Here is an 11,805-nt window from a genome sequence, read left to right as displayed (position 1 = left end):
AAAACTCAAAAAGAAGAAATGGTCCTTCCAGTGCTTGTTGGAGGTAGGCATTTTATCAAAGAAAACCAAGCCGATCCGAGCTTGAAACAAGAAGGTGCTCAGCTCGGACTGCTTGGGAATGTAAAAATAATGAAAAATCTGAGGCTTAAGGGGGATGTTGTGCACTCGGAAGAGCACAACTACGCCGCACAGCAGCCTGAAGGAGTTGGGCACGAGCTGGCCGAACGGAATGCGAAAGTAGTTGCACACTTCTATGATGAATGAGTGGATGGGAAACCTAAGACCACCTACGAATTGGTCGCGGAAGAAGGTAACAGTGCCGGCCGGTGGGTCATGAGGCCGGTCGGACGGTTCAGCCAGGGTGAGTTTGTGGTCAGCAGGGATGTCATATGCATTGATTAGTTTAAAGGCATCTCCTGAGTCGAACCGACTCTCCATGGCTTGATACCAAAGGCCGGGAGAGGGGGCGGATGAACTGACCATGATCAGAAAATGAAAACGCAGAAGCTTGTTGGAAGGATCGACGAAAAGAACGATGAAAGAGGAGACGCCAAGGAAAGCAAGGGGAAGCAAACGCGAAAATTAGAGAGGATCAGGGAGCTTACAAAAGTAGACCTAGGAGAGGGAGGTGGAAGATCGTCGGAGCGCTGGAGGCAGAGGTAGCCAATGAAACACATGGAAGCAGCAATGATGGAATAGTTGTTGGCGCCGGTGCTTTATAAACATAGGGCTCGGTCAACCTTAGCCGTCTGATCCAGGTCATTAAGATCGAAGTCGACATCTGACCATTGATTTCAAACCACCGCCTGTCCCATCGGAGCTGACGCCCTCGCCTTATGATGACAGCGGTGGTGCCACGTGGCGATAGGTTAAAGGGTGGCATTTAATGAACGCCATTACGCAGGCGTGGGCGCGTGCTCGGCCTTAATAGCAGGGGTTTTCACAAATTCTGAGGAGATCCTGAAGATGTCAGCATTAATCGCCCTCGGGTCGGCAAGGTAATTAGCAGTAAGCAAAACTTTCCAAGGCCCAGTAGGTAGGCTGCTGAGCGATTGCCTGACACCATCACAGTGCCCGAACAGAGAAGCACCCACCTCAGTGGCCGAGTGGCCGCTACACCGCTAGACTAGTAGTCTAGTCAGTCAGACTTTTAGCCTCTTTCGACTAGACTTGAGGGAGAGGCACGTGATCCGGTGGTGAAGGAGGGGGCCCGACCGTACAGTGGTCAACGACACGTGGAAGTCAAAGTCAAGATGGGCAGACCCATGTTTTGGTCGAGCGAGGAGGTCACTTCGCTGATCGACCTTAATAGCGCCATGGCCGGTGCAAAGAAAACTCGATCACAGGTTGGCTTTCCGATGCTCAGGGGGTTTCGTATAAAAGAGGCGATGCGCCGACCGGCAAGTCCGCTCGGCCGAACTACCGAACGACTAAGGCTGCATGCCCATCCGAGTATGTGACCGAGCGGCTCACCCGTTCGGCCTAGTAACAGACGAGAGAGAAGAGGACAAAATAGATAGCTGGCGATATCCTTCTCGAGACATGTGCCGCCGACAGACAGCATGGTCGGCGACCAGACCAGACAGAAGATCGTACAATGGAAGTTTCCACTGTCATGTCGGAGATATGCTCGGACGATTGCGGTATGGCGTCAGGAACACTTTTTTGACACGTCCATTTTGAGGTATGCTTTGAGGAGCGTGCATGCACCCCCCCGGGATCCTATATAAGGATCCCCAGACTTCGACGGAGGTATGCGCGATTATTCACTGTAGCTACAGTTTCGTTACTCTGCTTCCACTTTATTTCACCGGTGCCTGACTTGAGCGTCGGAGGGTTGTCGCCGGGAACCCCTTCTCGGCTCGGCTTTGTTGCAGGTTTGCCGGAGGTCCACATCATCTTAGAAGTCATCTGAAGGCAACAGCGAGCGCCACGTCCCCAGCGCCTGTCGACTCGACTCTCGGACATGATCAGTGATATTAAACTATTTACGTAGACTAAGCATGAATGAGCCTCACAAGGTAATATCTCATCTCTAGCTCTTAAAAACATGTGCAAGGATGGAGTTCCACTCAAAGACCACTCACAACATTTCATTACCATGAGTTTGCTCATTTTCTATTCTCTACCACTATAAATACATACCATACATGAATCAAAAGAACTTGCTAAGAATAGACATAGAATCAAAAGAAACTAAGTGAAGTGTGCAAAATAGGCAAAAGAAAAAGTATCAATGAGGATATAAGAGAGTTGGATTGATAAACCTAATGAATTGACCAATTGATATGCAAAAAAGAATACCTCTTTGTTGATGAAGTGTGAAATTCTTAGTTGAGCAACTAAATATTCAGATTCTGAATTTTAAATGCTAGTGTCTTTTAAAATCAGGACAAGTACACTTATGGATGCACCTCTTTATTCTTGTTTCCTGTTCAGCCAGCTACTGGATTCAAACAAGAATTGCAAGCTTCGGTCATAACAAAGATGAACCCAAATTTGTGAGAGAATGATATGACTTCAATTTGATACACCTTCCTTGTGCCATTTTTTTTCTTTTGATGTTTTGTGGTTCCAGATCTGACATCCCAATCTCCTCTGATTTGTATTCCTCCAACAACCATTCCTCTTGTCCTTCATCCTCTTAATCATTTCTCTTTCAGATCCTGTAAATGGAAAACATCACCTTAACATTCCTTCAACTTCTTGGATTAAATTTCAGCAGTGAAGAATTGAGATAATTCTGGCTTGAGTTCTACATATTTGAGCACAATCAAGATTCTCATTTAGCACTGAAATAATAGGAAGTTTAATTATAAATTTGGCTATTTAGAATCAACACATCGACTTGGCACTAAACAGGGCTTTGAAGTACGAACTACTGTAACAATTTTTGCAGCAGATTTTTAATTGCTTGAAGAACTTCTAGATTTTTGAATCTGCAGTTCCTATACTACCCTACAATCTTTGTCAAATTCTTTTCCTTAGCAGCTTCTAGATTTTTTTTTTCTGAATTGTAGTAGTGCTACCAACATCAATTAAGGTCTCTCCAAGGCATGATCAACCTCTACATTTACACTTAAAGAATCAAATCGGATGACTGATTCTCAGCTTTCAGTTTCAGCATTTCAGAAATCTGGATAAAACAGCTAGAGGATTTGTTTCAAGAATTCAAATTCAAATGAATTCAAGGGGTTGAGTCCTGTATGGATTGGAAAAAATGGAACTCTAGTTAATGCATCTTAGAATTCTGATATACAGTTTAGATTCAGATTTAGTTTCAAAAATTCCAGAGATTCACTGATTTCTAAATTCCAGATTTCTTTGTAGGCTTAAGTTCCAGAACTTGGACTCTGGGATAAATTGGGGCTTGACTCATATAGACTTAATAAGATTGGCAATCCAAATGGTAATGAAAAACCAAATGCTTTACTTATATAAAAGGTAGAACCACTAACTTAACAGGCCCTAGTGTCAGCCCCATAAATATGAAGGGAGATAAATATAGGTACATAGATGTTAAACACATGGTAGGGTAATTCCAGATTGTTACTACTTGAGAATCGATCCCTGGTCATTACGCCAGAGATGTCATGCGCCTACCGTCTACACTATGCCCTAGGGCCAAATGCTTCACTTAAACTCTTACTAGCTAGATGGTTGTAACAGAATTTGGCGCACAACACAAACCCTAATATCACTTCCTAGATTACAGATTTGAACCATGAGAGCATTAGGGAAGGAAGAACACTAACCGACACTTAGTCATTTAGAATTTCGGTTAAGTTCTTCACTGAGCAAGTAGCCACATTAACTTAATTAACATTGAATTGTTAGGGCCCCAAATGAATCTGTTGCTGGTCCATCAAGCAATAATTCAGCTTCATTGTATTAGAGTTCTTTTTTTTTCTTCTTTCATGAAATTAAAGCTTACACTTGAATCCTATTGCTTCTGAAATTCTATAGCTTCAGGTTCAGAAGTTGCAATCCACAGACCTAAGTTCTAGAAGTTAGATTCAACGCAGTTTAATGACTTCCTGCATTTCAGAACTCAGGAAACATGTTCATAAACCATCTGAAGAGTTTCAAAATCTAAACTGATCCCTAAGCCTTATTGCCTCAATCTTCAGTTTCAAAACTTGGAATTCAAGGGAGTTTTGGCTCAAGACATCAAGGATTCAGCTTAGAAGAGGTTGTCAATTGTTACATTGCTTCAACTGCGGTGTTAAGATTCCAATCCAATCCTCTAAGGACTTCCACAATTCAGTAATTCAGAATTTTTTCAGAGTTTCAGAATTGAGGATCCAAGGAAATTTAGCTTTCATTTATGAGGAACTGAAATCAAGGAAGATCTCATTTAACACTGGACTGATAGGAGACTAATTCATGTTGTTGCTGGTCAAGATCAGCATGCAGACTTGGTACCCAATAGTCCCTAGTTAACACAAAAAAATTCAGAATGCTCATTTCTACAGCTATTAATTCAGAATTCAGAAATTTATTCTGTGACTTCCATTTTTTTTTCTCTTTTTCTTCCTCTGCACCATTCATTTCCCCAACCCATTAAAGAGTATATTCATATTATATGGAATACGAACCAAACAAGGTTGATGCACACCACAACAACATTTTTGGAACGTGAAGATCTTCAATTCTGCTTTTTTTTTGTTTTCAGATCTCATGACATTCCAAATTTCCAATTCAGTGAAATTTTGGAAAGAATGGCACACCATTTGTCATTGAGAATACAATATGGGTAAATTGTCCTAAAATTCCTAATCGCAAATTCAACTTTCTCTTCAGTCCCTTGCTTATATTTTTTTCGTTCCCACTCCCTGACGAAACATGTTTCTCTACTTCAACTCTCTAATGCATATCAATTTACCTAATTATCCTCATTTTTTATAGGTACAAAAAGTTTAAAAGGAGGTATAATTCCTTTTAAATTTTGCATCATTTAAACTAGAATCCAGTATATTTTCTATTAAATTGAGCATGACTCATTTTTCGCATGACCAATCGATTGAGAGTCATACCAATCGATTGACTTAGGCTGAATCAATTGATCCAATCTTTAGATGAAAAAATAGTCATGCTCAATTTGATAGAAAATATACTTGATTCTAGTTTAAATGGTGTTGAATTTAGGAGAAATTATACTTCCTTTTGAACTTTTTGTACCTATAGAAAATGAGGGTTATGTTCCATTGCAAAAAAACCCCTCTTGCATGCGCTCAACCCTCTCGGGGAAACCCTCTCCCTTATGGTCAAGCCTATATTATGATACCCTCAGCAACCATTGTGAATGACTATTAAAAACTATAAAAGATCTACCCCTATGGTCGAGCTATTCATTGGCCCTCGATTGCATAAGGCTAATTCATTTGTGTCATTTTATAGCGTAGGAGGATATGTCTTGTACTTTCATAAGGCATGAATCAAGCGGGTAGTATATGGATGGGATGGGATAGATTCTAGATCTGATCTTTTCTAGGTCAATTAAAAGTGGATTCTCTTTTCTAGGGCAAGCTAGAGTAGTGATGTATATATATATATTTTATATAGAGTTTTTGATACATTTTTACACACATTTTGACCTACTTTGCATGCATATGTTTCGCAATATAATATCTTTATGCTTCACTTTAATACATTTCTATTTTGGGATACTACTCTCATGTATTTTTTGTGATAAGGCGCGAAAAAAGTGAAAATAGAAGTTGAAGACTAAGTTCAGAAACTCCTCACATGAGCATGGGCACTCGTGCCAGTTGTTACGAAGTCGCAAGTACATGGCTACGTCGTCAGTAATAAAAATATCGATTCCACAAGGACTATTAATTAAGCACTAGTTAACTTCATATAATGAATTATCTAAACAATTGAAGTTTGGTTAAGAGCTTCAAAGCAAGAGAATAAGAGAGAGAGAGTTGAGAGAGAGACGGAAGAGAGTGAGGGAAAAGAGAGTAGAGAAAAGGGAAGAGTGATTGGGGGAATGATTCTAAGAATTTAGTTTCATTATGATACTAGTTAATTTCCCTATGCATTATTCATCTCCTTAGCTCCATCCTCACTTGAAGGACGTCTAACTAAATATCGACACTACCCCATGATGGTCATGTCGGAGTGCTATCCCTATTGGTATCCAATGCTACTAAGTAGAATAGGTAACCTAGAAAGTCTGGTTAAAGGGATACCCCTGTCACTAGGCCCTCTCATACATACAATCACTAGATTAAACAAGATACTTATTAACATAGGATTAGAGATAACCCATTAATCCTAATTAGATGCTTCCTTGTGGAGAATTATCTTCCTTTTCAAGGCGATACTCTAGATGTCTGGTTAAAAGGATATCGTTGTCACTAGGACCCCTCGGTCATATAATCTAGTGTATCCCCTACGAGATGAACAATCAATACAGATCTACATGTTTACACCATTCACACATTTTATCAAATACATAAAAGACACAATACATATAGAACATGACATAAACACTTCATTGAATAATGAAATAATATATACATAGTTCATACATCAACATTACATCACAAATACTCCCTACATTCTAAGAATCAGAAATCTACTCCATAGAAAAGAAAAAACAAACTAGAGACGTGAAGAATAACATTCTACAACTTAAATAATAAAGAAAGGAGAATAGAAATGCTTAGTAATGCATTGCCGGTCTCTTAGGTTGGGCTTCTTACTCCGGAGATGGACGAATCATTCGAATCAGAGAAGATGGAAGCTCTAGGGTTTCCCTCTAAGGGGAGAACCCTTCCCCAAGGAGAGGGATGAAGTCCCAAACCCAAGATGAGTCAAAGAATGAGTTTCTTGACCCTTTTATACCTCCTTCAAACTGCCCAAATCTTCTAGGTTTATAAGGATCTGCCAAAATAGATTTTTCACCCCTTAAACCTAATTTGCTCATATTCCACACTGAACCAAAGTTTTATGCTTTGAAATTATCTATATTTTGATATAAATAATAATCCATAACTCTAACCGAGCCAAAAGTTATGGTGGTTCAAAATTTGGTCAGCAGTCTGGAAGGAGGGTGTGATGCGACCATGGTTGGGAGGTGCAACCGTGCCTTTTATCATGGCTAGACCGTGTTATTCTCAATTGAATCTTGAAGCAAAGTTGTAGATCTTGAAGTTAATTACATTTTGGTATAAAGAACAACCTGTAAGTCTAACCGAGCATAAAGTTATGATTATTTCAAAATCAGTTTGCAGTTTGTCCAGATTCAACACATCTCTGTTTTCCCACGACATGGCCCGAGTCCATGCCACAAGGCCTAGGGAGGCACGACTGTGCCAAAAGGCATGACTCTTTGATTAGGCTATAGAAATGTGGCATGGCCATACCAAATGACATGACCATGCCTTGATGTGACTCTGGAAGAAGCACATGACCGTGTGATTTTACGTGACTTGGGTTTGATTGGCCTCTGGAAGGAGGCACTGTTGGATGCTACTCGGAATTCCATTATGCTTCCCCTGTACAAAAATTTGTACAAGCACAGAACTTTCCTAATAACCTATGTGTTCCTCATGAGTTAAACTGTAAAATACCTAAAAATGGCGAACAACGATAGGGGAATTTTTCGGAATTTTTAGAAATTTTCTGGGAATTTTTCGGAGCTCGTATGAACGAGTTAACAGGGACAAAAATGGGGTCCGGAAAAGCCTGTTTAGGCGACCCTGTTTTAATGAGGAAAAGTTTTAATTTATATTTCCTTTTCCCATTTTTCTTTTCTTTTTCCCATTTTCTTTTCCTTCCGCGAGCCGACCCTTGCCCAAAAATCTTGCGGCGACTTCTCCCGAGCCCTAACCGGCGCCGAGCTCCTTCTCCCTCTCACTCTCATGGCGAGGAGCGCCTCTCCCCTCTACTGATCTCCTCTCCCCCTCGTCCATGCTGAGCCGCGCGCCGATCACCGGCCACAAGAATCCAGTGCCGTCGCCGTGCCCTAGCGCCTGCCGACGCCCTCTTCCTCTCCTCTGGCCGACGCGACACTACTGCCCTTCTTCTCTACCTAGTGCCGGCCGCCGCCGCCCTTTCTCCATTTGCCTCGGTCACCACAGCCGACATCAGAACCCTAACGCCGAGCCTTCTTCGCTGCCCTAGCACCGACGCCCTGCCAAACAGCCATTGTGCCCGAAGATCTGCAACACCGACTGTCGCCTTGTTCCTTGCTTGAGCAGCCAGTGATCGCCGAGATTCTCCTCACTAGTGTCATGCCGTAGAGCTGATGCCACCACCGTCGTCATCCCAGCAGCCGCAAGTCCTTCTGCCGGCGTCGCGTAGCCTTCTTCCCCTCCTCAGCCGCAGATTCGACCTGACTTTGACCTTGCCATTGAGTGTCCTATTCTTCTCCAACCACAGACCAGTGCCATATTGATTTATTGTGCCAAGCCGTGCCTAGCCGGACCTTGGAGGGAGTTTGGATTGAAAATTCACTGGCATGTGAAATGTGAAGGTTTTAGATTTGAATTGGAGATTTTCTGATTCAAGGTAAACTATGTATATTGTTTTGGTTGATCTCTTGTTAGTATTAGGTTGATATGGATTGGTAACATATTATATTTGAGATGTTAATATGTGATAACATGACTAATGAGTAATTAGTTGTCTTAGGTTGGAATTTCAGATGAGATTTGAGGTGCGGATCGTCGATGATTTACATTGAGGGCGGCAGCTTCGTGGTTGCTCCGACTAGGATTTTCTGACCACCATTTCTTTGACTGCGAGGTGATTAAAGGATACTCACTATTGGGTAAGTTTAGTTTGATTCATGATGGTTATTTGGTGGTTGGTTGGTTCAGATGGATGATGGTTGAATTGGGTTGATAAAATGAATTGTATTTAGTTGAGATTGCTCTTGAGTTATAACAAATTGGGATCACTTGGGATTGATTCAAATTGGGTTTCCTTAATCGGAAAGGAAATAGGTTTATTTATTTGGTCCTGATCTTCAGTTAGCTAAATGATACTTGTTAGAGTAGCTAAATTGAATATTTGTATGCAGGACCCTGATTACGGGACGATTGTTCTGATGTGAGGATTGTTTATCACAGACTACAGTTAAAGGCGGGTACCTCTTGACTTATCTTTTATGATATTGTCATTGGATATGTATAGTATTTTATAACTACATGCAATGAACATGTTTGCCTTTGGTATGTCACTGTTTGATATCCATAGCATGTTAGGTTTGTCACCTGTGATGTATCCGTGATTATATCTTGTGATTTGTTGCCATGATTATCTTGTTACCATGAGTATCTTAGTTTCTAGAGTGACATACCATGCTTACTGAGGTTAGGACTAGGATTTGGATTGTTGTTTCTGGCCTGTGTATCTAGATTATCTGATACTTAGGTTTTTGTGCCATATCAGATTTGTGTACCTCTATTTGTATATCATATATGATTCGGGTGTTTAGACCCTGATTCTTTGATCTGTGTATATTGTTGGTACATATGCTATGGAAGAGGGATATGATTTGGGTCTAGGTTGTTATACCTTAGAGGACTTGTATACCCTAGATCCGTGGATTGGCTTCTTGATACTGTGGTACCCACATTATGTATATATGGATTTTTCTATGCTGATCAGGATATTCCATACTTATTATGTTCAGGACATAGGGTTTTTGATATTCTATCTGACCTATGTACTCTAGATCTTGGTATGTGACCATCGCGTTTACAGTACCCATTTTGTATGTATGGATATGGTTATGTTGATCAGTTTTTGCCATGCTTAGTGTCATGCATCATGATTGCATGCTGTGCGATAGTCGACTCCATTGTTGTTGAGCACATCGCCAGTTACATGGATCTGCACACACCACCACTCATGGGTTAGTGGTCGATTCAGGCAGTGTGTGTTGCAGCAGGGACTTTGTTTGGCTACGTTGGTCCGCTCATGGGTAGTGTGACACAACGTGTTAGCCGGCAGGGATTCCTCCCCGTCATCGTGTACCGGGAGTTGAGAGCATTGAGCTCCCCCATTTATGATTTGGGGTCACAGGACAGGAGTACTCCGACAACATCCCGTCCACTCGGTCCACTCATTAGGAGCGGTGACGACAGAGTGCACGGTTGTCACAACCCTACCCACTCGGTCTCGCCATTTGTGTGTGAGATGACTGACTGGCGTCAGGGGTGACCAGGACACATCATTGGCATCATATGCATTGATGCATTTATTTCTTGTGATTGTGTTTGCTGCATTTATTTGTTGCATTTGGTTGGATGCATATGTTTGACATGCATACAGGATTTAGGGCACTTTCGGTTTGACGACCCTTTTGTCTGGATAGGAGTTCCTGGTGAGTACAGCTTTCTCAGTTACCTTTCAGTTTTGCATATTCCCTATATATAATTAGGAAGCTGTATTCCATGTTTATTGCTGTTAGATATATCTTACTAGGCATGTCTATTGGTATTCGCTGAGTTGTTGAACTCACCCCCGTGGACTCTATATTTTTCAGGTATCAGGTTATTTATGGGGTCGCTTGGAGCATCCTGTCTGCTGGTCCCCACGTCACATCAGAAGACTTATCGGTTTCACGTATGTTTTGCTTGTTTTATATTTCAGTTTGTTTAGCTCTGTACTCTGGCTTTATTTTTTTGGAGTGTTGATGTTGTTATGTGGTATTTGTATTTGTTGTTGGTTGTGTAAGTCTAGCCGGCTAGCAGTTTTGTGTTTTGGTTTTGGTACAGCCGAGTGGGCTGCTTTATTATTAACTGCGTGGTGTTTGTTTTCTCTTATTGTATTATTCCAGCCGCATGTGGCTGAGGTATATAGTGCTTGTAGAAAAGTTTCGATTGTCCACAGGGGAGATGCTGCGAAATTTCTTCGGACAGAGACTCCTCCGGGCGTGACAATTTAGTGGTATCAGAGCAGGTATACGATACTTGCTATGTGTTCTGGATTTTCGAGATTTATCTGATATCAATTTATTTGGTATCAGAGATCGACTTACGAGTCTTATTCTCCTTGTGTTTCGGATTTTGTGTTTTGGTCTTCTCGATGTGACTTTTCGGGTTTTGGGACCGGGCAGCAGCAGGACATCTCCAAGCTATAGTAGGTATGTTGGTATATTGTTGTCCTACCTTTTTTGTTAGTATATACCCTGTTCACTAATACAGTTTATGACCTGTATTAGCATTATTTACTAGTACCTGTCTGGTTGTTGTAGCATATATTATATGTGATGGGTTAGCCACTGATCTTGATTGACCTTAATAGAGATTGAGGGATTACAGTTTCTAGCGATATTTCATATCATACACCAGTAGTTTTAGTTTCTGTTATTACTAGTTGGTTAGCAGATTGAGGCACATACCAGCCTCTGCTATTATTAGCTAGGTAGTGACTAGTAATTTTATATTCTAGATGACCCATCCAGTAGAATACAGATATACTTTAATTAGTTTTCGTCGGTAGATGATTAATGTACTCTGGTTAGATCGGTCAATAGAAAACTGATTTACACATGTTGATTTAGGTAGTCGTGATCGATTTACCTTAGATGCTAGTAGATGACTGATTAGTTTTGTTGATCCGATCAGTAGAGGACAATTATACTCTATTTTTAGAAGTTCGAATCTTTTGATTTTTCGTGCTTAGTTGAATATTATGAGCACATTGGAGTACATGACTGTTACTGACGTGGGAAAAGACTGAATTAGCCGTATATCGTTGTTGGTTTGGTCAGTTTTTAGAGGATTGATTTATCCTATTCCGTGGGTACTTTAAATTTAGACTGTAAGTACCTTGTAGGAT

The 11,805-nt window shown here is 41.0% G+C and overlaps 1 long non-coding RNA gene across 1 annotated transcript; it reads left to right on the top strand.

Annotated features, from left to right (window-relative positions):
* The first annotated feature begins 7,781 nt into the window (after positions 1–7,781).
* LOC122027522 lies at positions 7,782–9,192 on the top strand. The gene is made up of 3 exons (XR_006124439.1): positions 7,782–8,523; positions 8,647–8,785; positions 9,038–9,192. It is a non-coding gene; the product is annotated as an uncharacterized LOC122027522 (long non-coding RNA).
* The last annotated feature ends 2,613 nt before the right edge of the window (positions 9,193–11,805 follow it).

The sequence above is a fragment of the Zingiber officinale genome, chromosome 10A (genome assembly GCF_018446385.1).
Source record: "Zingiber officinale cultivar Zhangliang chromosome 10A, Zo_v1.1, whole genome shotgun sequence".
Lineage (NCBI taxonomy): Eukaryota > Viridiplantae > Streptophyta > Magnoliopsida > Zingiberales > Zingiberaceae > Zingiber > Zingiber officinale.
Note: the sequence above shows the minus strand (reverse complement) of the source record. Positions and strands in the feature narration are given on the sequence as shown.